Raw genomic sequence first — 27,183 nt, forward strand, 5'->3', positions numbered from 1 at the left:
TTTCAACCCTCACTGCTCTGTGACTGGGGCACTGTGTTGAAGACTCATGCGATTCCCAACCTCACCACTCTGTGACTGGGCCACTGTGTTGACTCCTCATGTTATTGCCACCTCTCCACTTGGTTGTGGGGGCACTTATTGTTTCAGCGTGTAACAGAACAGGTTCTATATAAATATATGTGAAATCAGCTGACAATGGTGTAAAAGGAGTGCACTTCTTCTTGACCCTAACATTGACCTCTAAAGCTGAGTTCACACTTGAGTTATTTTATCAGTTTTGGCCTCAACTTTTGAACTTGATGGACTTATGTCTTTTTTCAACCGTATCAACTATGATGCACCTGTGTCTCATGTTAACCTATGTAACTATGCACTATACACCAGAAAAATTTGCTGATGTCTACAACAGCACAGAAAAAAATATAGGTCTGATGTATATGACTACACAATGCAGTTGCATACATTGCCCACCAATACTCAGAAATCCTGCAGAAATTTTCATTCCACATCTGTGGGTGGCGCTGAAAATTGCAGTGCTCAAAATATAACCCCCTATTTGCAATTTTTGAAACCAGAATTCTTACAGTACAGGGCTTGAAAAAATATCCGACTTAGTGCTTATTTTAGGAAAATTCCTTGTTTAAGTCTTAAATGTGAACAGGAAAAGTAGGGTGAACATAGGGTGCCATTTATGTATTGATATACACCACTTTTGTGGGCTATATCCGTCACAGGTTTTCTCTCAAGTCATTTTATTACAGAATCTGTGACTTTTCCATGCACAAGTCACTTTCCTGAAAGGACAAATAAAATGGAGTGTGGCATGGGGGGGGGGGGGAGGCTTGGCCAGCAGGCCCATCTCTTTCATCCTCTTGTACAAAAGGGAGGGGCAAGGGAGCTGGCATAGATTTTAGATTTCCGCACAACCTTCTAGAGGAAGCAACAAAGCCTCCACATAACTTTGGCATTTCATCCAGCAGCACAGGCACAATTAAGACTGGCGTCTAAATCGCTGGTCTTAATAAATGTGCCCCATAGTCTTTAAAATAAGATTATTTTGAAATACCCTTTAAAAAAAAGGAAAAAAACCATTACACTGTGTAAATAAGTGTGTAAATAAACCAAAACTATGCAATTCAAGCAACAGAGTGGAAAAAACACATCAGGAAATAATTTAGGGACGCTGTCAAGTAAAATACCAACTTTCTTAAAGTCTAGGGATGAGTGAATTGAAATCCATGAAGTAGACTTCGATCCGAATTTCAGGCTAAATTTGATTTGCCACAAAGCTGAATTTCCTCGTGCTTCACAGTAGCGAATCGATTTAACCTGAAATAGGGTAAAAAAAGACCTGCTCCATTAGCTCACAAAGGGCCACCTGCCACAATCTTGCTTGAATATCTCAACCGAAATCCCATGCGTGGTGACATATGATGTCATCCACTCCGACGTGATGACGTCATCTCGGGACACGTGAGATTTCATGCCAAGATGGCGGTAGCTGGCCCATCGCAAGCAAATGGATCAGGTAAGCTTTTTTTTTTTTTTTTTTTAAATACACTCATGTGTATATCAGATGTTGCGATCATGTATGAACACGGCATCTGAGGGGTACAATGACAGGGAGAAGCTCAGTCACCACTCCCTGTCGTTGCACCCACTACTTACAAAGAAATGTGCTTTGTGACAAAGTAAATTATCTGACAGCAGATTTTTCTGTAAAATTGGGTGAAGCAGCCAAATCTGGTATTAAATGCCAATTGTTGACCAGCCACAAGCTGTCTTTAAAACCTTTATGAATTAGTTTTGTACTAAACATGGTCTTGAAACTTCTGCTGACACAACTCCAGAAAAAACATGTATTTATCAAACTGAAATATAAGTATCAAATTATTCAGTAAATTGATTTTATTTCATATTAGTTTTATAACGTGAAATGCAGTCAGCTAACTTACTTGAATTATAATTTAGATAGAATTCAGAACTGCAACCAGGCAAACTGCTTAAAATATTAATCCCAACTTATATTTTTGACATTAATTTGTATGCCAAAGAACAAGTCTTGTCTTCTTATTGAGATGACTTATAAAAATTAGACTAAACGAGAATTATTTGATAACCTAAGCTTTCTTAGCTGCAAAATATCTTGTATTCATGGTTAGTAAGAAATAAGTCCATTGCAAATAGTTTATTTAGGTCTTACCATTAAAAAGCTATTTAGTCTAGGAAGACCATTTCATTTAAACAATAGATAATAGACAATGCTTTCAAAAACATTAGACTCAGTCAAAAAACATTTCTAACAAAGATATTCACACTTGACATGTTGCCTGATGATCTATTATTACATATATTAGGATATACACCTGATATATTTCTATCTTCCTGGTTTGCTACATTCTGCTTCTTTGGGCTTTAAACTGGGCGACTTTTCACACTGTCAGTATTTTGGCAGTATTTCTCACTAGTATTTGGAAGAGATACACATTTTCCTTTAAACTAAATAAATATGTATTCATTTATTTTCTTTGTTCAATATTATGGACATTTTCATGAATTTTTTTCATATTTTTTTTCTTTGGCTTATGTTAGGCCAAAAGAAAGAGCAAGGGGTTGAGTCTGACTGCCGCACAAGACAGAGGCTTAAGACTCAGCTCATGTGGCACTAACCCCGTGCTAACCCTATTACTAAAGCTCAAAACAAGCCATCATGGTCAAGTTTGGCAGGGACAAGTCCAGGGACCCACCTAACACACCCAGGACCAAAAAAAGGCAGGTGGAGATGGACAAATACTGGAGAAAGAAGCTGGCGCTATCCCCGGCTGGGGCTGGCAAGATGGCACGGCCGGAAAAGCTAACACAAGTCAGATGAAGGTGAGGTAGTGAATGCTGGGGATTTCTCATGTCCGAGAGACGTGGGATACAAGGAGAACAACCCTCTACTGACCAAAGAGTTTTTTCAAGAAACCCTCATGCATGATATATCCCCAATAATGAAAGAACTGGGAGATATAAAAAAAGAAGTGCGATCAGTGGGTAATAGGTCGGAAGCCCTGGAGAGCAATCAGTCCTTGCTAACCTCTCACAACATGACAAAAAACATGGAGGCCCAATTTGATTCCCTGAACCATGCTTACCACTTAATTGAGGACCAAGAGAACTGCAGCAGGTGCAAAAACATCAGGATCAAGGGCCTCCCTGAATCAATCCCCCATAGTGAGTTGCCAGAAGCTGCCAATAAGATATTTGATGTTTTGCTGGGGGAAACCAGACCACATGGTATAACTGTAGAAAAGATACAGAGGTCGCTAAGGCCCATGTTGAGGCCAGAAGAACAAACCAGATACGTCATTTGCGGCCTACTGAGTTATAAAAACAGAGACGCCATCTTGCAAGCAGATAGAGAACAAAAAGAGCTGCAGCACAAAGCTACTCCTATACTTCTATTTCATGATCTCGCTCTGTCTACATTAGCTAAACGACACGCTCTTAAACCTTTATCAGATTACCTGAGAAGCAATAATATCATGTTTAGGTGGCTCTTCCTGCTTGGCCTGTTCATCAAAGATGGCAAGAGATGTGTGATCTGGACCCCTGGGGACCTTCCCAACACATGGTCCATACTGGGAATTCTTCAAGGAATTAAATATAATTAATAGTATAGGTGTCCGTGTAAGTGAATATTAGCCTGGGGAATGGACCCTTTAAAATATAGCTTTTATTAAGTTTAATTAAAAAGCAAAAAAACCTAGACACCCTCTGGTAACCGGGTATCCAAAATACATAACAGGACAAGATGTTGCCCAGCTACCACCGTGATTTGGTGAAAAAAGTTATTAAATACGATATGTGAAAATTCCAAGGGCGTTAATGACAGTAGTTGGAGGTTGGGAAATTGGGTAGAGGGTAGGGTACCTTTCTGTGGGTACTAGGGATGGTTCTCTCCCTGTACCCGCCCTATAGTAGTCCTCTGCCCAGGGATGAACCCTAATGGTGGGATCACCCTGTCCCCGTGCCTATCCTGTCTTGCCCTGTACAGCCCTGTACAATAGGAATTTTTTATAATCACACTTATTGATGACAGATTTTACCCCGACGCGTTTCCCCACTTATGGTTCCTCAGGGGGTCGGTTAGAAAATGATACTTATTAAGAGTAACATCATGGATCAACAGAAAACAGGATAATAAACCAGATAAATTTGATATAGTTACTGTGTCCTGGTAGATGCCATGGGGCAGGCCATATAGGGGGAGGGGAGGAACACTCACTCTAATTCTCCTGATGAAGAGAGATGTCACCTGAGGGAAAAATTAATGAATAAACCCATTACTGGTATTATATTTACAAGATTACCTGGCTCTTTGTGTCCCAAGGTGAATAGAACTTACAGGTGAGGTGCCTCTCTGATATCCGGACTGCCGCCTGCCAAGTTTGATGGGGCAGTGAGGCGTACCTGTGCTAGTTCAGTTTTAAACAGTGTGCGGGCGCGCAATTCCACCACCGGGAGCCGAACATCCGGTCTGTGGAACGCACGCGATCCGCGACTTCCGGTTTGTTGGAACGCAAGGCTCGCTTCCGGTCTGCTGAACCGCAGATGTCATTTCCGGTTTAGCGATGCTCAGGCGTTCAAGCTCCTTTACTGGATGATTAGGATGTGGGTAGGGTACATTAAGGTTTGGCACCAGATTACCCTCATCAAATCAGTTTATTGAATTGTTCTCAAGCACAGGGATCCAGATTTAACACAATACATTAGCTGCATGACCATATTCTCGATATGTAATTTAAGTGGAGCCACATGGTTGTATTTATCATCCCCTCGCTTACCCCTATTAAATAAGGCTTTAATTTAGCAGGACATCATTGCTTCAAGGTTGTAGCTTCTCTGTGCAGGTGATGCGTAGTACAAGATTAACGTTCTCACCTGATCAGAGCAAAGAAGTATATTCAGATAATATTTATCTGAATATACTTCTTTGCTCTGATCAGGTGAGAACGTTAATCTTGTACTATGCATCACCTGCACAGAGAAGCTACAACCTTGAAGCAATGATGTCCCGCTAAATTAAAGCCTTATTTAATAGGGGTAAGCGAGGGGATGATAAATACAACCATGTGGCTCCACTTAAATTACATATCGAGAATATGGTCATGCAGCTAATGTATTGTGTTAAATCTGGATCCCTGTGCTTGAGAACAATTCAATAAACTGATTTGATGAGGGTAATCTGGTGCCAAACCTTAATGCACCCTACCCACATCTTAATCATCCAGTAAAGGAGCTTGAACGCCTGAGCATCGCTAAACCGGAAATGACATCTGCGGTTCAGCAGACCGGAAGCGAGCCTTGCGTTCCAACAAACCGGAAGTCGCGGATCGCGTGCGTTCCACAGACCGGATGTTCGGCTCCCGGTGGTGGAATTGCGCGCCCGCACACTGTTTAAAACTGAACTAGCACAGGGACGCCTCACTGCCCCATCAAACTTGGCAGGCGGCAGTCCGGATATCAGAGAGGCACCTCACCTGTAAGTTCTATTCACCTTGGGACACAAAGAGCCAGGTAATCTTGTAAATATAATACCAGTAATGGGTTTATTCATTAATTTTTCCCTCAGGTGACATCTCTCTTCATCAGGAGAATTAGAGTGAGTGTTCCTCCCCTCCCCCTATATGGCCTGCCCCATGGCATCTACCAGGACACAGTAACTATATCAAATTTATCTGGTTTATTATCCTGTTTTCTGTTGATCCATGATGTTACTCTTAATAAGTATCATTTTCTAACCGACCCCCTGAGGAACCATAAGTGGGGAAACGCGTCGGGGTAAAATCTGTCATCAATAAGTGTGATTATAAAAAATTCCTATTGTACAGGGCTGTACAGGGCAAGACAGGATAGGCACGGGGACAGGGTGATCCCACCATTAGGGTTCATCCCTGGGCAGAGGACTACTATAGGGCGGGTACAGGGAGAGAACCATCCCTAGTACCCACAGAAAGGTACCCTACCCTCTACCCAATTTCCCAACCTCCAACTACTGTCATTAACGCCCTTGGAATTTTCACATATCGTATTTAATAACTTTTTTCACCAAATCACGGTGGTAGCTGGGCAACATCTTGTCCTGTTATGTATTTTGGATACCCGGTTACCAGAGGGTGTCTAGGTTTTTTTGCTTTTTAATTAAACTTAATAAAAGCTATATTTTAAAGGGTCCATTCCCCAGGCTAATATCCATACTGGGAATCCCTCGACTTGCAATGCACTCCTGGTTACCGCTGATCCTTCCTTTACCCAGAAGGACAGCGATTTGTAGAACTAACTGTCGCACACTGAGACTATCTCGGGTCAGAATTCCCGCAATAACTTTTCCTTGAACCTGCTCCAGTGGACCTGGGATGGTGAGATCACTGACAAACTAAAGTTTACTCCCCGCACACAGTCGGCAACAACTCATTGTTGTGGGTTCATATGGCAGTGATGTTATTGTTTGTTTCCCTGTTTCATTCCAAACACATTAGATTTATATATTTATATATATATATATATATATATATATATATGTGTGTGTATATATATATATATATATATATATATATATACACACTGTATATATGTATATGAAAGCATTAGAGCACTGCCTAAACATAATGTTCTGAGCGCGGGTGGGTGATACCATGTCAGGATGACTATACTTATATGTGATGCTCTGATATCCCTCCACCTCACAACCCCCCTACAGTCAAGCACTTTTCCAATAGTGCTAGTTAAAGGTGTATACACAGCTCACATTCTTGATCAGGGAAGAGCAAACTCCAGTTTTGTTTATACATTGTGTTGGGTACAAATATTCAAATAGCGAATATTAATCGCAAATATTGGCACTTTGAGAATTTGCGAATATTTAGAATATAGTGATATACAGTACAGACCAAAAGTTTGGACACACCTTCTTATTCAAAGAGTTTTCTTTATTTTCATGACTATGAAAATTGTAGATTCACACTGAAGGCATCAAAACTATGAATTAACACATTTGGAATTATATACATAACAAAAAAGTGTGAAACAACTGAAAATATGTCATATTCTAGGTTCTTCAAGGTAGCCACCTTTTGCTTTGATTGCTGCTTTGCACACTCTTGGCATTCTCTTGATGAGCTTCAAGAGGTAGTCACCTGAAATGGTTTTCACTTCACAGGTGTTCCCTGTCAGGTTTAATAAGTGGGATTTCTTGCCTTATAAATGGTGTTGGGACCATCAGTTGCGTTGTGGAGAAGTCAGGTGGATACCCAGCTGATAGTCCTACTGAATAGACTGTTAGAATTTGTATTATGGCAAGAAAAAAGCAGCTAAGTAAAGAAAAACGAGTGACCATCATTACTTTAAGAAATGAAGGTCAGTTGGTCCGAAAAATTGGGAAAACTTTGAAAGTGTCCCCAAATGCAGTCACAAAAACCATCAAGCGCTACAAAGAAACTGGCTCACATGCGGACCGCCCCAGGAAAGGAAGACCAAGAGTCACCTCTGCTGCGGACGATAAGTTCATCCGAGTCACCAGCCTCATAAATCGCAGGTTAATAGCAGCTCAGATTAGAGACCAGGTCAATGCCACACACAGTTCTAGCAGCAGACACATTTCTAGAACAACTGTTAAGAGGAGACTGTGTGAATCAAGCCTTCATGGTAGAATATATGCTAGGAAACCACTGCTAAGGACAGGCAACAAGCAGAAGAGACTTGTTTGGGCTAAAGAACACAAGGAATGGACATTAGACCAGTGGAAATATGTGCTTTGGTCTGATGAGTCCAAATTTGAGATCTTTGGTTCCAACCACCGTCTCTTTGTGCGACACAGAAAAGGTGAACGGATGGACTCTACGTGCCTGGTTCCCACCGTGAAGCATGGAGGAGGTGTGATGGTGTGGGGGTGCTTTGCTGGTGACACTGTTAGGGATTTATTCAAAATTGAAGGCATACTGGACCAGGATGGCTACCACAGCATCTTGCAGCGGCATGCTATTTTATCCGGTTTGCGTTTAGTTGGACCATCATTTATTTTTCAACAGGACAATGACACCAAACACACCTCCAGGCTGTGTAAGGGCTATTTGACCATGAAGGAAAGTGATGGGGTGCTGTGCCAGATGACCTGGCCTCCGCAGTCACCGGACCTGAACCCCATCGAGATGGTTTGGGGTGAGCTGGACCACAGAGTGAAGGCAAAGGGGTCAACAAGTGCTAAGCATCTCTGTGAACTCCTTCAAGACTGTTGGAAGACCATTTCAGGTGACTACCTCTTGAAGCTCATCAAGAGAATGCCAAGAGTGTGCAAAGCAGTAATCAAAGCAAAAGGTGGCTACTTTAAAGAACCTAGAATATGACATATTTTCAGTTGTTTCACACTTTTTTGATAAGTATATAATTCCACATGTGTTAATTCATAGTTTTGATGCCTTCAGTGTGAATCTATAATTTTCACAGTCATGAAAATAAAGAAAACTCTTTGAATGAGAAGGTGTGTCCAAACTTTTGGTCTGTACTGTATATTCGTAATTTTGAATATTCTAGATTTTATTTTCATCAGTAACCTCCCTTTTTGCTTGTGGGCCAATGAGAAGGATGCAATGTCTTTGTCTGTGCTTAGCAACATCCCTAGCAACCAATAGGAATGTTGTCTAACCCTTACTATATAAGAACCTACCCAGCAGCCCTTGTAAGCAGCATTTTGCACATCTGAGAGAGACAGCAGTGTTATTGCAGTAAATATATATCTATATATATATATATATATATATATATATATATATATATATATATTACAGATAGTTAGTAGGAGATAGTCAGTGTAGGTTAGATAGTAATAGGCTGATAGGTTATGCGGTCCATACATACAATAGTACTGTATGTATGTATGTATTGTAAGGGATTGTCTCTTTTCAGGGGGTCACACTCACAGATATCTCACCAGACAACAGATTTTCATGTCCAAACTGTGCATTTATTTTGGCACTCTTCTCATAAAGGATATTGTTAGGTTCCCGCACCTCCAACACTTAAAACACTAAAAAATCCTGCTTGTCTAGGCGCTACCTAAACAAAATATGTCCCTACCTCACTCGTAGAGCACAGTTCACACATGGACATCATACGCGGCTTTCCTTAGCCAACATGAATACAGCAGCCTCCAGGCTGTGGCAATTCCAGTACCTTTTGGGGGAGTGTGGGCCAGTAGTCCTCCCGCTATTCAAAGCCTTGTGGTCCCTCAGTCCTCCTGACTGAGATCACACACAGAGCCTCTGCTTCACAAAACAGTCTCGCTCTCCCTCCTCAGACTGACACACTGGGAGGCGCTTTATGCCAGACTGATTAGGGTAGGCTTCAGCTGCACTCACCTCAGGCATGAGGGAATACCAGTGCTGGAAGGGTGTGGACCGGCAGCTCCCACTACCAAACCTAACTGCCAGTCCAATTAAATTCCAGCCCAGAATACAACTTAAACAAAACTGTCTCAGCAAACTATCCTTTGCTGAGACCACTTCATACTTCTGGATTTTAGTTATCTCACCCAGCTGAGATATCTGGGTGAGATAAACACGCCCTCCTGCACTGTACGCCTTGCCACAGTATGTATGCTACATACATACATACATAGCGCTGTGATGTAACAAGTTCACAGCAATACTTAGTGCACCAATCATTAATAAGTCAGACCTGTTAAAATTTGAATTTGCACGTATTGCTGCAAAATATTTGCATCATTAGTGCCGATTTCGCAATTGCGAATATATTGGAGCACTCTATCTGCATATAAAGCTATTGCAATGTTCTGCCGTGCCAACCAGTTTCTCAGGAAACTACTAGCAGCTTGAAAAATTTAGCTATCATAACCCACGCCTGTATTTTGCGTGCATTACGCGAATATTACATTGCTGATTTTTTGTCATCAAGAAAATAATCTTGAATTTGCGAATATATGATGAATATTCTACCAAATATTTGTGAAATATCGGAAATTTTAATATTGCCCCTGCAGCTCATCACTATTTATACATTGTTAATTATTTTTTAGTTCATTTTATCATTTTTGGCTACAAAAGATATGCAAACACCCCAGGTGGAGGACACAGTATCCCTCTACCTCACTGGTATAAATTGTCCCATGGTGAAGGTTGCAACAACAACTCTTAATGTAAGGGTACTCAACACCCCTCAAAAAAGATCACAGATCTTTTTTTTTTTTTTTTTTGAATTATATTTTTATTGTAATTTTCAAGTAGAACAACAGGTAACAGGGATACCAAGGTTTCGGCTCGCAGGCCATAATGAAGTAGTACAGTGACATCTCAGAAAAATAGTAGATGCAACCATCAGCGCATTTAAGGTTCATTACACAAATCAATCGCTATAGTTATATAGGGGTGTAGACTCAGTGGAATACACATGGGCTATAACTAACAAGAGAAGTTCTCCTCAAGTCATTAAGAGCTATACAGAGCTATACAAGGGGGACGAGAGGGTACCTTTCACACAAGAGCTCTGTCACTTAGGGTGGCGTTGCTAAAGGGTACATATTCATATTTCATTTTACATTTTAGTGACGCTCCAGTACATGGATGTCAAACTCATGGCCCTCCAGATGTTGCAAAACTACAACTCCCATCATTCCCTGATAGCTGTAGTATGCCCAGGCATGATGGGAGTTGTAGTTTTGCAACAGCTGGAGGGCCACGAGTTTGACATCCCTGCTCCAGTAGGTCGCTCTATGAATTAGGAGATCTAAATTTAGACCACAAGGACCACTTCTTGAGAAAAGTTACATGGGTACGAGTTTCCCAGGATGACAACTCCTCAAACCTGTGGATCTGATCGAATTTTTTGAATCCACTGTTCAATAGGCGGAACCACTGGTTGTAGCCAGTATTTCGGGAGCTGTAGCCGGGCAGCGAGTAGCATCTGCGAGAACACCAATGGAGGCCTTTCGTCCCCCTTATTACAGGGAAAGGATAAGAGAGCGATTTGGGGAGAGGGAGGAATTGAAGTGCCACAGACCTTATTTACAATTGAAAAAACCTCGCCCCACCATTTTAGTATCAGGGGGCAGCCCCACCATATATGTAAAAAAGTTCCCTTCTCCTCAAGACACCGCCAGCATGTGTCAGAAGCAGACCCGGCATATCTTGATGTTTTATCAGGCGTGTTATACCACCTGGTAAGGATTTTATAGCCATTTTCCTGGATTCTGACACAGCGGGAGGCCCTGTGAGGGGAATCCAGCAGTTTGGGTAGGGATTCATAAGGAATCATAATGTCTAGGTCTCGTTCCCATTGTGTCACAAAGGACGGTTTAGCAAGCATGGGGGGTAGCCGCAGCCTACTGTAAACCTGTGAGACGAGTTTTTTGGGTGGTGAGCGTAGGGAAATCTGGGATTCCAACCACACCTGTGGCCGAAGTAGGTCCCCAAAACTGACGTGTTGTTTCAGGTAGGCTCTAATATAAGAGACTGAAAAGAAGTCCCGTGGGTGGGGATTCAGTAAAGCATTGATATTCACTAAGTCCATCCACTCTCCATTCGGGAGGGCAAGAGAGGACACATGGGTGGTGGAGGAAAGAAGCTCTAATGAGGTTGCGCTTCTCAGGGCAGAAGGGGCAGTGTGTAGGATATCAGATATAGTTAGCGTAGGAGAGGGAAATGGAACATGGCAATGTGTGGAAGAGGTCCACTTCCATACCTCAATCGTGGCCTTAAGAATTAGGTAATGAGACATAAAACTCGGGAAAATCATTTTATGACCTAGCAGAAGTGCTCTAGCTGGTCCATTCAAGATGTCTAACTCTACCTGTACTGCTATTGAAGGGGGAGTAGGGCGTAACCATGCGATTGCCCGTGAGAGGAGAATGGCCTTCCCGTACAATTCGGGGCTTGGTAAGCTTATTCCTCCTGCATGTCTGGGCTTTGTGAGGAGAGCAGAGGATAATCTCGCTTTCCTTCCGTTCCAAATGAAGGATCAGAATTTTTGCATGATTGTGTCATAATAATGCTTGGGAACAGGGATGGGGAGGGCTTGCTGGAGATAGGTAAGTCGAGGAAGTATTAAAGAGGACAGAAGATTTTTGCGGCCAAACCAGGATAATGTCGGATTGGATCGGGCCAAATTGTCTATTGAGTCAAAAAGTGATTTTTTTAAGGGAGTGTAGTTGAGAGAAAAAAGTTCAGCTACTTCAGAACTAATCTTCACCCCTAGGTAGGTTATAGTGGGAGAGGACCAGTTAAATGGGGAGTCCTTCATCAGTTGGTGTCTGGTTGCCCTTGAGATGCCTGAGCAGAGGACCAGTGACTTGCTGGCATTGATTTTAAAATCCAAAAAGGTACTATATATGTTTAGATGGGTCTGAATTCGAGGTAACGAGACTTTCGGATTGACCGTCATTATTAAAACGTCGTCCGCCAAGGCAGCTAACTTCTGTTCCCTACCTCCCAAACATAGACCTACCACCTCCTGGTCCAATCGTATAGTGGCAAGCAATGGCTCGAGAGCCAGTATGAATAGTAGGGGTGATAGGGGGCAACCTTGGCGTGTCCCATTCACAATGGAAAATGGGGAGGACAGGGTACCATTGACTAAGACAGAAGCAGTAGCATATTTATACATTGAGAAGGTCGCCTGGACGAAAGGTTCAGGTATGCCGAATCTCAACAGAACATGTTTTAAATAAGACCAATTAATCCGGTCGAATGCCTTTTCCGCATCCGTACTAAGCAACAGAAAGGGCGAAGAGAGCTTTTTGGCATGACAGAGGGTGTTTATTACCCTAGTTGTGTTGTCTTTGCCCTCTCTGTTGCGGATAAAGCCGACCTGGTCACCATGGATTAACTGAGGGAGGAGGATGGCTAATCTGTTTGCCAACATCTTGGCCAGGAGTTTGAGGTCTATGTTTAGGAGGGAGATGGGTCGATAATTGGGGCATAATTTGGTGTCTTTCCCTTCTTTAGGAATAAGGGTAATGTTCGCCGCCGTCATATCTCTGGATAGGGGAGTGCCCTGAAGCGTCAGGTTACAAACTTCCAGGAAATGTGGGAGCAGGAGATCCTGAAATGTTTTGTAGTAGGCTAGCGGAAGACCATTGGGGCCCGGACTCTTTCCTGAAGGCATTTGGTTCATTGCTATTTTAAGTTCACTTAGTGAGAAGGGGGCTTCAAGAGCTTGCTTCTGTGACGGGGATATTTTAGGAAGGTTAGCGGCATCAAGGAAGGATGACGTTGCCGAAGTACGAGTTTCCGGATCTACACTAGAGGGAAGGTTATAGAGGTCGTTGTAGAAGGAGCGAAAATGTGCCGCTATCCGGGTCGACGAGAAGACGGGAGTCCCATCTTGTGAGGTCAATTGATGAATGTAGTTTGCGGATCTCCTCCCTTTGATCCTATTCATGACAAACTTGGTGGCCTTATCTCCATGGGCGAAAAATTTGTGTTGAGAATTCATGTAAAATTTAGCTGCCCTGTTAGTCAGGAGGGATCTAAGCTTGGCCTTATAACCCGACAACTCCTGGAATTGAGGATCGGAGGGTTTAATTTTATGTAGGGATTCCAGTTTCTGGATATTTTTTAATGTGTCGTCGATGTCTTTTTCTCTAATTTTTTTCAGGTGCGTGCCTATGCTAATGCAGTGACCCCTGATCACTGGTTTGTGAGCGTCCCAGAGCGTGTTTACCTGGAGTTCCGGGCTTTTATTTAGTGAAAAATATTCTGTGATATGTTTAGAGATCGACTCGATTGAGTCTTGGTATCCCAAAAGGGACTCATTCAGACGCCAATGAAAACATGTCGGGGTTTCATGAGGGGCAAGGACTTTCATAAAAACTGGGGAGTGGTCTGATAGGTGGATAGAACCTATAGATGACTCCTTGCACAGATGTATATGTTCCTTAGAGATAAGCAGGTAATCCAATCTATGGTAGGAGCCATGTACAGAGGAATAGAACGTGAAATCTGGAGTATTGGGATGGTGAGATCTCCACACGTCTATCAGATGTAGCTCCCATAGGAGGTTCCTAATTACTTTTAAGGATTTGTTGGAGTGGGATGATTTGTGAGAGGAGACATCAAGTTGTGGCAGTAATGCTACGTTGAAGTCACCCCCCGCAATTACCAAACCCTCCTGGAAGGATTCTATGATAGGGAAGATGTCCGAGAACCAGCGGGATTGGTTTGAGTTAGGGGCGTATAAGTTAACAAAGGTGTAGATCTGCGACCCAATGGAACCTTTGAGTAGTATGAACCTTCCCTCCGGATCCAGTATCTGATTAATAAACTTGAAAGGGATTTTCCTTTGCAGCCCTATGCTGACCCCACTAGATGCAGAGGAGTTACCCCCACAATGGTACCAGTTGGAGTAGTGGGAGAAGCGCATGTCAGGGTAGCGGTTGAATCTAAAATGTGTCTCCTGTAGAAATATCACCCCAGCTCCGGCTTTTCTTAGAATGGCAAAGATTTGGCTCTGTTTTGAAGGGGAGTGAAAACCTTTGACATTGTAAGAAGCTACCAATAGGTCAGCCATTAAGACATGTGTAAGTGAAATTACCTTGTAGCTGGTGAGATTTTCCCCAAGAGAGCATTCTAGATTTGTGAAGGTCCGCTGTTTGGTGTATCATGGTATACGCTAGAGAAAGAAGATCTCTCCATGGCAGTGGTGGAGACAAATACCTTGGACGGGGGATAGGGTTAAAAAAAGAAGAGGTAAACAGAACATAACAGATTAGACAAACATCACAAAAGTGAACAGACATAACGGGGTATGTCGTATAAAATGAAGAGGGGTATAGGTGGTCTTTAGACCGGTTAGGAGACCGTATAACGCCCTGGTAAGGGCCATGATCGGGTACTAACGGGAAGAGAAAACTTTTCCATTAAGGAAAAAACAATATTAAGTCGCTATGGTGACTAGGCCTGGCTAGAGTATCTCAAAACTAAGGGCACAAAGAGACACCAACATCCGACACAATCATAACAGAACTATAAGAGACCCTCTAGTGCTCCTGAGACAGGCTCCTTGGAGTGAGATGGTGGCCTCTTTTCTTGGAGCGGGAGGACTTCGGGGTACGGAGGATTTCAAACGGGACCACGCTAGGAATATCAGGCAGGATGCCAAGGTCCTGAAAGAGTTCCCAGTTTTCAATTGGCATGGGGGTCACGTTCAGAAGTTCATATACCGCTGTGAGATCTGTGAAGGACGAAACGTTAACCCTTTTGCCTGCATACGAGAAGGTGAGTCCAAACTGGGAGGCCCACCGGTACAGAACTTTGTTAGATCGGAGCCAATCTGTCAGGGGCTTGAGGGATCGACGTTTCTTCAAGGTTGACGGGGCCAAATCTTGGAATATCTCGACCTTGGAATCTTCATAAGCCAAATCCGGGTGGTTGCGCGCTGAATCCAGAATGGCAGCTTTTACTTGAAAGTTGAGGAACCTGCAGATGATATCTCTGGGTGGTTCTGTGGGCTTTGGCTTGGGCCTCAGAGCTCTATGCGCTCTTTCTATAATAATTTCTTGCGAATGATCAGGGTCCAATAGTGAGCCGCATATTTCAATGATGGCGGCTGACACTTCACCAGGGGGGACCGATTCTGGCACTCCCCTAAACCGCAGATTGTTTCAGCGCCCCCTATTCTCCTGATCCTCCAGTGAATTGTGGAGGTCATTTAGGTATGAAGCGCAGCGTCGGAGGGAGTCAGATAACGATGTCTGGTGGTTGAGAATCGCTGCCTGACGCGTCTCCAGGGCCTCCACTCGCTCCCCCACGTGTCTCACCTCGTGCCTGCATGCGGACAGCTCCGCTAGGATCGGCTCCATTATTCTGTTCAGAGCCCGGTCGAGGTATTTTCTTGTGAGCGGGAGGTCAGCGGTGGGATGGGAGCCTTCCGAATCACTATCCCCTTCCGACAGTGCAGATGCGCGCTTCGGGGCTTTGGGTTGTGGTGTCGGCGCCATCTTGGGTTCTCTGGAGGCCGATCGTGGAAGCAGCCTTCTTTAGAAATTTCTCCATATCTCCGCCCGATGCTTGGTTCTTGGAAGGAGCAGGAGTGTCACCATGCCTTGCATTCCCGATCTTGACCATTTTCTGCTGCAGTTAGCTGATGTTTGCTGGCGTTAGGGACGAGTCTCCACACAGAGCAGAGAGCTATGCGACCATCTCCATCCGGCACTAGCTCCGCCCCAAGATCACAGATCTTCACACTACTAAGGAAAGCCAAAACAGGTGTGTGCTTCCTGCAGGAGACACACTTCAAAAGCAGCAAAATCCCTACTCTCTCTCAATCATATTTCAATCACTGGTTTCATAGTACTTACATTTCAGCATCTAGAGGCATTAGTATTGTAATAGCCAGACATCAGGGACATAGCTATAGGTGGTGCAGAGGTGGCAGTTGCTACCGGGCCCAGGAGCCTGAGGGGGCCCAAAGACCCTTGTGCCACATAAGACACTGGCATTATAGAAAGTGCATGCTGGTCAATTTACACCTCTGGTGTAAAGTGCCCTTTCAATGTTTGCCTCAGGCAGCAGGGAGGATATGTGCTCCCCTACCCCTTGCCAACAAGCACTGAGGGAAGGGGGGCCCAAGCTGAACTCTTGCACCAGGGCCCATGAGCCTTTAGCTATGCCCCTGCCAGACATGTTCCATTTGAAGTCACAGTGGTGCAGTCAGACCCAGAGGGTAGATTTCTATTTGTGAAAGGGAAAATCGGGAGGAGACATGTTACTCTGGCTTGCTTATATGCCCCAAATACACACCAACGCAGGTGGTGCAAAGCCACTCTAGAAAAGCTACTGGTTTTCTCTGAGGGTGTCTTGATAGTTGGGGGAGAATTAAATGTTGCATTAGATCCAACACTAGATACTGTATCTCTACTGACACATCTGTTCACTACCAATAAGTTTTAAGTAGCCTCCACAGAACTACAGAAGATGCCCACTTGGTAGATTCCTGGAGAATACTTAACGCCTCAGAGAGGGATTACACATACTTCTTCTCAGTAAATTAAACATTCCAAGGGTTATGTCTGAAGGTTTTCTGAGAGATGCTATCTTAGAGCATCTCAACGGAAATAAGCAACTAACGCCATATCAGCATGGCTTCATGAGGGATCAGTCATGCCAAACTAATTTAATCAGTTTCTATGAGGAGGTAAGTTCTAGACTTGACACCGGCGAATCAATGGATGTTGTATATCTGGACTTCTCCAAAGCATTGAACACTGTACCACATAAAAGGTTAGTATATAAAATGAGAATGCTTGGACTGGGAGAAAATGTCTGTAAGTGTGTAAGTAACTGGCTCAATGATAGAAAACAGAGGGTGGTTATTAACGGTACACACTCAGATTGGGTCACTGTCACTAGTGGGGTACCTCAGGGGTCAGTATTGGGCCCTATTCTCTTCAATATATTTATTAATGTAATGTAATCTTGTAGAAGGCTTGCATAGTAAAGTATCAATTTTCGCAGATGACACTAAACTGCCCATGATAAGAACATAGTCCTGCCACTTTACAAATCGCTAGTCAGACCACACATGGAGTACTGTGTACATTTCTGGGCTCCTGTAAACAAGGCAGACATAACAGGCTGGAGAGGGTCCAGAGGAGGGCAACTAAAGTAATAACTTGAATGGGGCAACTTCAGTACCCTGAAAAATTAACAAAACTAGGGTTATTCACTTTAGAAAAAAGTATGTGTGTATATTCTTATATCAGAGGCCCATATACAAATGCTCAAACGTGCACAAATAGGTCCTATAACTATTTCAGACTATGCCACGGTGTCAATCTCATTTACACTTACAGACCTGCTGGTCAAGGAATGGATGTGGCGCCTCAACTAAACTCTTTTAGATATGGAAGCCCACACCGCCTGCATTGTACATAAGCTTTCTCTATACTTTAAAGAAAATGTGCCTACCGATGCCTCCCCCTCCATAGTCAGGGAGGCCCAGACATCAGAGATTGCCAAGGCATTCTGCAACTACTATAATGAGTTGTACAACCTACAACCCCATCCCTCCACTCCCAATTCAGAAATCAACAGAAAAATAGACCAATTTTTCAGGGCTTTAAAATTACCAACTGTAAACCTGGTAGATTGCACCAAGCTACTAGCCCCCATTACAGAAGACTAGGTGGGTAATATTATTCGCTCCTTGCCAAGTGGTAAAGCCCCAGGGCTGGATGGTCTGCCGGTTGGCTACTACAAGAATTCGCTACCATCCCTTTTACCACACCTCACAAAGTGGTGTACAGCCCTTATGGCAGGCAGCTACCTACCTAAACAGTCCCTCGAGATGACCATCACAGTCCTACCTAAAGAGGGAAAGCATTTAAAACAAGGGTTCACAACCTGCAGCCCATGGGCTGTATGCGGCCCCGAGACCCAAGGTTTGCAGCCCCCATCCTCATGGTCAGAAACACAGCTGATGGTGCAATCACCTGTGTTTCTGCCTGCAGCACCACACGATGGAGCATTACAGCTCCTGCTCCTGCAATGTAGCAGGAGCAGGAGGGGTCCCCGGCTGTCAGTGATAGCAGGGGAGGCGATGAGAAGGCAGAAGCAGTGTATCAGCGCTTCTGCCTTCTTCTCAGATAGGTGAGTGCTATGCAGGGTGGATCTGGCTTGGGGCAGAGGAGTGCAGAACTGCAGGGTCAGGAGACCTTATTCAGCTCTGCTTGTGTACAATGCCCCCACAGCAGGCTGGTTTCCCCTGTAACTGGGGTTCCTTTGGATGCCCTAGTTACAGTGGAAATAGTACAAAAAAAAAGTCTGTGTCCCCAAAGGTCTTTCAGTAAACTCTTGGGGACAAATTATGTGGAAAAGACATATAAAAAAATAAGTGAAAAAATTGTTTTAACCTCTTCTGGACACAGGGCGCGGCGGGCAGTGATCGGAACCCGGTGCCAAATCATTGAGCAGGCACCTGGGGCAAATGCGCCGGGGGTCCTGTGACCCCCGTGTAGGCGATCGCAGCAAACCGCAGGTCAATTCAGACCTGCGGTTTGATGCATTTCCGGGTAATTCGGGTCTCTGAGGACCCGATAACCTGGAACAGGATGGTGATCGGTGGTGTGATTTTACCCCACCAATCACCATCCTGCGATCCTGAGTGGTGATGGCGACATCACCTCTCAGGATTGCCTCTGATTGGTAGGAGGGCGGGCCGGCAGCAGCACTCCTCTTCTTCTCCTTTTGTGTCCGGAGCCAGAGGAGAGAGGAGCGCTGCCTGCACGTGTCGGATCTGAGCCAGCATCTATGCCCCAGCACCCATCCTTGCCCCAGGACCCGATCTGTGCCCCAGCACCCCCCATCTTATCTGCAGGTAATTAGGGAAAGTCTAGGTAAAGGTTGGGCTAGGCAGGGAAAATAAAGGAAAAGTTAGTGATAAAGAGTTTTCTTGCATCACCCTAAGTAGGGTGTCTGGGGTCCACAGCACAGCTGTGTGACCCTAGACCCCACAGGGGTGCTGCCGCTTGCCCCCCCCTCGACCCCCACAACTTTTTTGGGGCACAGGCATTTTTTTTTGTGCGTACGCTGACTGTGGCCGGCACTCTTAGCGTCTGGCCATTGTTAATGCATCGCACACCCCACTGCTGATTAACTTCGGAAGATTGATCAGTGTTTTTTTTTTTTCTTTTCTTTACTTTTTACTCACCTTTTTCCCCCCTTTTTTTTAGTTAGTCTTTTTTTTTTTCTGTTTTAGGGATAAAGTACGCGAACACCTGTGCCCCCACACACACTCACACCAAATGAAGATTTACACACACGCACATACACACACAGACACATACTCCCCTATGGCCCGCCAGACATTCTCGGCCGAGGAGGCATACGCCCAGCTTGCCTCCGACTCCGAGAGTCCCAGTGAGGATGAGGATGACCCCACTTTCCTGTTGTCATCCGTGTCCTCCTCATAATCTAGCAATGATGATGAGCCCCAAAGGCGGCGGAGACGCCGCCAGGCGGAGCAAGGGGACCGCCATGCTAGGGACCCTATGGCCCACCCTAGTACGAGCTGCTCTGGGGCTTGTACTAGTTTTCCGGCCCACCAGTTAAATCCACCGGTGCCCCCTGCCAGTGAACTTGTCTGGTGTACCCCAGAGCGATATGACCCCATGATTCCTGAGTTTGTAGGTCAATCAGGAATCCAGATTTACACAGTGGGCTTCACTGAATATGACTTTTTTAGTAATTTTTTCAGTGACCAACTGGTAAATCTAATGGTGGAGCAGACAAACCTGTACGCCGAACAGTTCGTTGCTCAAAACCCGGGCTCCTTTTAGGCTAGGCCTGGTGGCTGGACCCCTGTCAGTGCAGCCGAGATGAGGACATTTTGGGGGCTCGTGCTGCATATGAGCCTAGTCAAGAAACCTAGTGTTAGGCATTACTGGAGTGGGGACTTCCTCTACCAGGCCCCACTCTACAGTACTGCCATGACACGCTTCCGGTTTGAGGCCATCCGGAAATGTCTGCATTATTCAGATAATGCAGCATGTCCCCCCCCAAGGTGATCCTGCCTATGACCGTCTGTATAAGATACGGATGGTCATCGATCACTTTGGGGCCAAATTTGTACAGGCCTATGTACCTGGAAGGGAGGACGCGGTTTATGAGTCTGTCATTGCGTTCAAGGTGAGACTCATTTTACGCCAGTATGTTCCCTCAAAGCGGGCGAGCTATGGCGTGAAGCTGTACAAACTTTGTGAGAGTACCTCAGGGTACACTTGCAAGTTTTGTGTGTACAAGGGGCAAGATTCCCGTATTCAACCCCCAGAATGTCCCCCCACTCTGGGTGTTAGCGGGAAAATTATGTGGGACCTTATGCACCCACTGCTAGATAAGGGTTACCACCTTTATGTGGATAACTTTTACACTAGTATCCCCTTGTTCCAGTCCCTCGCCGCCAGATCCACGTCCGCTTGTGGAACCGTGCGGAAAAATCAACGCGGTCTCCCTGCCCACCCCCTCCAGGTACCTATCCCCAGGAGTGAGACCCATGCCCTTACCAGTGAATCCTGTTGCTGGCCAGATATAAGGACAAGAGGGATGTCCTTGTACTGTCCACAATTCATGGTAACGGCATCACCTCTATGTGTGAGGTACCGCAGCAACGGTCCTCAAGCCCGATTGTATGGTCGACTACAATCGGTATATGGGAGGAGTTTATCTCTCTGATGAAGTCCTCAAGCCATATAACGCCATGTGCAAAACCCATGCATGGTACGAAAAAGTTGCGGTCTACTTGGTACAGGTTGCCTTGTACAACTCTTTTGTGCTGTCCCAAAGCGCTGGCAACTGTCATGGTCTTACCTCCTTGCTGTCCTCCTTCGTTTGACATGTGCTGGCGGCCATCTTGGTTTCTAGGTTTCTTGTAGCCTCCCACCCTGCGGCTCCTCCTTCCCACTGGGAGGAGCTGGATGCCTAGCTCATATATATAGGAGGTCTGTGGCTTCAGTTCCTTGCTTGGTCCTCCTGTGCTCACATGCTTCTAAGACTGCTGCTGCTTCTGGTTCCTGATCCTGGCTTCGTCTGACTACCCTGCTGATTCCTGATCCTGGCTTCGTCTGACTACCCTGCTGATTCCTGATCCTGGCTTCGTCTGACTACCCTTCTGGTTCCTGATCCCTGGTTTCGCAAGACCCTGCTTCGGTTTAGCCATCCGTTTGGACTTTTGCCTTACAGCTTTATTTTCAATAAAGCCTTCTTATTTCCACTCATCTCTTGTTGTACGTCTGGTTCATGGTTCCATGACATTAGGACCAAGCCATGAATTCTGACGGTACAGGGCCATCCTCGCTACCTACGCTGGTTGCCAGACTTGATCAGCAGGATCACCTGTTGGGTCGGTTCGCTGTGGCGTTGCAAACCCTGCTTGAACGCACGGCTCATTTAGCTTCCGTTGCCGATGGGTCGGTTGTCGCTCCTGGGCCCGCTCCTACTGCCGCTCCGGTTGTTGCGCCAGAGTCTACCCCGACACCTGTTGCTGCACCTGCGGTGTTTCGGGGTATGACCGGTTCTGCCCCCCTTCCACAGCGCTTTGGGGGAGAGCCAACTCAGTGCCGAGGTTTCCTTAACCAGGTGGGCATTTACTTCGAGTTGCTGCCACATGCCTTTCCTACTGAGAGATCAAAGGTGGGCTTCTTGATCTCGCTGCTCTCGGACAAGGCCTTGGCCTGGGCCAGCCCTTTATGGGAGAACAACAATCCGGTGGTTGCCGAGTTTTCTGGTTTTGTTGCTTCTCTTCGGAAGGTATTCGATGTGCCGGCCCGTGCTGCCTCTGCTGCGAAGCTCCTTATGTCCATCAGACAGGGTTCACGATACGTAGCTGAATACGCCATTGAGTTTCGTACCCTGGCAGCAGAGGTGGGCTGGAATAATGAGGCTCTGGTCGCTGCTTTCTCTCATGGTCTCTCGGATGCCTTGAAGGATGAGGTTGCAGCTAAGGACCTACCAGTGGAGCTCGAGTCTCTTATTTCTTTCCTGATTTTGATTGACACCAGACTCAGGGAGAGACCTTCCTTTAAGGAGAGCCTGCGGAGGCCTTCTAACAGATTGGCGCCTACGTTTGCTGTCCCACCCGTGCCTCCCTCTCCTCCCACGCCTCCTGGGGATGACTTGTCTGGGGGTGAACCCATGCAGCTGGGGTTTGCTCGCCTGTCCGAGGGGGAGAGGGTACTCCGGAGACGCGAGGGCCGATGCATGTACTGTGGTCTCGGTGGGCATTTTCGGTTGGCATGCCCGAACCGTCCGGGAAACGCTCGCACCTGAGATCCTGTCGGGGGCAGATCTTGGGTGGAGTCTCCTCGTCCCCGGTTTCCCGTGTTGACAAACCACTGATTACTGTTGACCTCTCCTGGGTCGGGGGCTCGGTGACGACCCAGGCGTTGGTGGACTCTGGTGCTGGTGGTTTGTTCATTGATAGTGTGTTCGCTGCCGCCAATTCCATTCCTCTGCAGCCTCGAGGTTCCCCACTGGCTCTTGAGGCGATAGACGGCAGACCCCTTCTGCCGCCACACGTGACTCATGAGACCCTTCCAGTGGGGATGGCCATTGGTGCCGTTCACAGAGAGTCGGTCTGTCTCCAGGTTATTTCCAGGAGTAGTTGTCTCCACACTACTCGGTGGTCTTGGGGTACCCCTGGCTCCAGAAGCATAATCCGACTTTCGATTGGAAATCGGCCGAGATCCTCTCGTGGTCACCGCAGTGTGGGGCTAGTTGCATCCATGGGCCTGTCAAGTTGCTGTGTACTTCCTCGGACTCTCTGTTGCCTCCTGAATACGAGGAGTACCGGGATGTATTCGATAAGGTGCGTGCGGTTGCCCTACCTCCGCACCGCCCATACGATTGTGCCATAGAGTTACAATCTGGTGCCGTTCCGCCTCGTGGCAAAGTCTATCCACTGTCGGTAGCGGAGAATGAGGCCATGGAGGAGTACGTGATGGAGGCGCTTTCACGCGGACACATTCGCAAATCCTCGTCCCCGGCAGGGGCTGGATTTTTCTTTGTGAAAAAGAAGGGCGGTGAGTTGAGGCCTTGCATCGATTACAGGGGTCTCAATCGCATCACGATCAAGAACGCTTACCCGATACCCTTGATTTCCGAGCTGTTCGATCGCCTCAAAGGGGCCACAGTCTTTACCAAACTCGACCTGAGGGCGGCATATAACCTGGTAAGGATCAAGGCGGGCGATGAGTGGAAGACCGCGTTTAACACCAGGACCGGTCATTATGAATCCTTGGTTATGCCCTTTGGGTTGTGCAATGCGCCCGCAGTCTTCCAGGAATTCATCAACGATGTTTTCCGTGACCTGTTGCAGCAGTGTGTGGTGGTCTATTTGGATGACATCTTGGTATATTCTGAATCCATGGAGGCCCACATTCTGGATGTCAGACGAGTGTTGCAACGGTTACGAGAGAACAAGCTGTTCGGTAAGCTTGAGAAATGCGAATTTCACCGATCCCAGGTAACCTTCTTAGGTTACATCATTTCCGCTGAGGGGTTCTCCATGGATCCTGAGAAGGTTTCGGCTGTCTTACAGTGGCCCCAGCCCAGTGGTCTTCGTGCCCTGCAGCGCTTTTTGGGCTTCGCCAATTATTATCGGAAGTTCATCAGGGACTTTTCCATGCTAGCCAAGCCTCTCACGGATCTGACCAAGAAGGGCAGTAATCCCCAGGTCTGGCCGCCCGAGGCCATCCGAGCTTTTGAGGCTCTAAAGTCCGCCTTTGTGTCGGCTCCGATTCTGTCGCATCCCAACCCTGGGTTGCCGTTTGTCCTCGAGGTGGACGCGTCTGAGACGGGAGTAGGCGCCCTCCTGTCTCAGCGTAGAACACCAGAGGGTCCTCTGCTTCCTTGTGGGTTTTACTCCCGGAAACTGTCTTCCGCGGAGTGCAACTACCAGATTGGTGACAGGGAGTTATTGGCCATCGTGCAGGCCCTTAAAGAATGGAGGCACTTGCTCGAGGGCTCGGTGGTTCCGGTTCTCATCCTGACGGACCACAAGAATCTGACCTACCTCTCTGAGGCCAAGAGATTGACACCACGTCAGGCCAGATGGGCTCTGTTCTTGTCACGTTTTAATTACGTGGTCTCCTACCTACCCGGTTCCAAGAACATCAGAGCGGATGCCTTATCACGGCAGTACTCCGAGCTGTCCGGGGAGGAGTCGATTCCGACTTCGGTCATACCTCCGAATCAGATCCTGGCCGCCATTCGCACCAGCCTGACCTCTCCCCTGGGTGAGCAGATTTTGGCGGCTCAATCTGGTGCTCCCTCTGGGAGACCCAACGGCAGGTGTTTTGTGCCTGAGGAGTTGCGCACTCGGTTGTTGCGAACCTACCATAACTCCAAGGCCGCGGGGCATCCTGGAAAGAATCAGCTGTCCTGGGCTGTTTCACGTCTGTTCTGGTGGCCTTCTCTACGTTCCGACATCGCCGCATATGTAGCGGCATGCTCCGTTTGTGCCCAGAGTAAGTCCCCTCGGCACCTTCCGTTGGGTCTTTTGCAACCCATAGCCACCGGGGAGCGTCCATGGTCACACCTGGGGATGGATTTCATTGTGGACCTCCCTGCATCCCGAGGCCATACGGTCATTCTCATGATAGTGGATCGGTTTTCCAAAATGTGCCACTGTGTTCCTCTTAAGAAGTTACCCTCTGCACAAGAGTTGGCCTCGATTTTTGCCAGGGAGGTCTTCCGGTTGCACGGTTTGCCCAAGGAGATTGTGTCGGATCGGGGGAGTCAGTTTGTGTCCAGGTTCTGGCGCGCCTTTTGCTCCCAGTTGGGGATTCATCTCTCTTTCTCCTCGGCCTACCACCCTCAGTCCAATGGGGCCGCAGAACGATCCAATCAGGCCTTGGAGCAATTCCTTCGTTGCTATGTCTCCGATCACCAAGACAATTGGGTTGACCTCCTGCCTTGGGCTGAGTTTGCCAGGAACACGGCGGTGAACTCTTCCTCTGGGACGTCTCCCTTCATGGCCAATTATGGGTTCCAACCTGCCGTGTTACCGGAGGTATTCTCTCCCCAGGATATTCCGACTGTGGAGGATCACCTTTCCGTCCTACGTGCTTCTTGGGTACAGATCCAGAGGTCCCTTGAGGTCTCTGCGCAGCGCCAGAGACTCCAGGCTGATCGCAGACGAGCGCCCGCTCCTTCCTACCAGGTCGGAGACCGCGTATGGTTGTCCACCCGCAACCTCAACCTTCGAGTGCCCACTCCCAAGCTGGCGCCTCGCTTTGTTGGTCCCTTCCGAGTGCTTCGCAGGGTAAACCCGGTAGCCTATGCCCTTGCGCTTCCTCCTGGCATGCGGATCTCCAACGTGTTTCATGTCTCCCTGTTGAAGCCACTGGTGTGTAATCGTTTCACTTCCTCGATTCCTTGGCCTCGTCCGGTCCAAGTGGGCAATCGTGAGGAGTATGAGGTGAGCAATATCCTGGACTCACGCCTGGTCCGCGGCCGGGTGCAGTTTTTGGTCCATTGGCGTGGTTATGGTCCAGAGGAGCGTTCCTGGGTTCCCTCCGCAGATGTCCATGCTCCTGCCTTGCTCCGAGCCTTCCACGCACGCTTCCCTCAGAAACCGTTCCTTACTCCGCGGAGGAGGGGCCCTTGAGGGGGAGGTACTGTCATGGTCTTACCTCCTTGCTGTCCTCCTTCGTTTGACATGTGCTGGCGGCCATCTTGGTTTCTAGGTTTCTTGTAGCCTCCCACCCTGCGGCTCCTCCTTCCCACTGGGAGGAGCTGGATGCCTAGCTCATATATATAGGAGGTCTGTGGCTTCAGTTCCTTGCTTGGTCCTCCTGTGCTCACATGCTTCTAAGACTGCTGCTGCTTCTGGTTCCTGATCCTGGCTTCGTCTGACTACCCTGCTGATTCCTGATCCTGGCTTCGTCTGACTACCCTGCTGATTCCTGATCCTGGCTTCGTCTGACTACCCTTCTGGTTCCTGATCCCTGGTTTCGCAAGACCCTGCTTTGGTTTAGCCATCCGTTTGGACTTTTGCCTTACAGCTTTATTTTCAATAAAGCCTTCTTATTTCCACTCATCTCTTGTTGTACGTCTGGTTCATGGTTCCATGACAGCAACACAGGGACATTCCTTCAGTTCTATGAGGCAGTACTCAAGGCCCTGATCTTTTCAGACCAGGAAAGAGCAGGCCGGATTACCTTGGGAACTGGAGGCGCCCGGATCGTCCCTGGCCAACACTTTCCAGGTGTGGTCCCCCATACTGGAAAGAAGGGACAAACCCCCAAAAAAGTGCAGAGTGTGTCGCAGGAGGGGGATACGGAAGGACACCACTACTCAGTGCGACACGTGCCCCGATCATCCGGGCCTCTGCATCGACGGTTGCTTCAGGGAGTATCACACTTCCGTGGAGTACTAAATTTATATCCCAATTTAGCCACTGACTATCGGATAAAAAAACTGGTTCTCAGACTTGAGACACCAAAATAAATTGTAAAAACTAAAATTATTTTAAAAAAAGTATACAAATTAGTTATCACTGCGTCTGTAATAATCTTCTCTATAAAAATACCCCATGACCTAACCCCCCAGATTAACATGGAACAAAAAAAGTGCAAAAAAAACAACCTTACATAATAATTTATTTTATAGCAAGCGATTAAAAAGTCATATAGCC

This window comes from Bufo gargarizans, chromosome 6 (genome assembly GCF_014858855.1).
Source record: "Bufo gargarizans isolate SCDJY-AF-19 chromosome 6, ASM1485885v1, whole genome shotgun sequence".
Lineage (NCBI taxonomy): Eukaryota > Metazoa > Chordata > Amphibia > Anura > Bufonidae > Bufo > Bufo gargarizans.